The sequence below is a fragment of the Bison bison genome, unplaced genomic scaffold (genome assembly GCF_000754665.1).
Source record: "Bison bison bison isolate TAMUID 2011002044 unplaced genomic scaffold, Bison_UMD1.0 scf7180017864180, whole genome shotgun sequence".
Lineage (NCBI taxonomy): Eukaryota > Metazoa > Chordata > Mammalia > Artiodactyla > Bovidae > Bison > Bison bison.
This window is the reverse complement of record NW_011494752.1, coordinates 1,520,593-1,520,930: the sequence shown is the minus strand read 5'-3', so window position 1 is coordinate 1,520,930 and position 338 is coordinate 1,520,593. Positions and strand designations below refer to the sequence as shown.

The following is a 338-nucleotide window of genomic DNA, read 5'->3' as shown; positions in this document are numbered from 1 at the left end:
TGTCACGGCAACTAGGCCCAGACCTCAGGGCAGCCCACATTGTGCCCCAACTCCTGCTACTTCCGACCCCCTTTCCCAGGCCTACGGACCCGGAGTCGCCTTCCTCCTCCCAGCCCCTGCCACACTACCCCGCCCCGCCCTCCAGGCTTCACTTCCTGGCCCATCGTCCTGCCCCTCCTCACCTGCCGGCTTCGCTCAGCCCCACCCTGTGGGCCTCCCACATCCTAACGGGCTCGCTCCCGCCCCGCCGGAAGGTGGCTCGGGCACCCGCCGCCCCCGCCTCGGGCCTCGCCCGGCCCGCGGGGCTGGGTTTCCGTGGCAGGTGCACTTCCCCAAGC

The 338-nt window shown here is 71.6% G+C and overlaps 1 protein-coding gene across 1 annotated transcript in view; it reads right to left on the bottom strand.

The window, feature by feature from the left end:
• Positions 1-338, bottom strand: part of LOC104990796 (keratin, type I cytoskeletal 19) — a 4,836-nt gene that overhangs the window by 2,987 nt on the left and 1,511 nt on the right. The window lies entirely within an intron of this gene.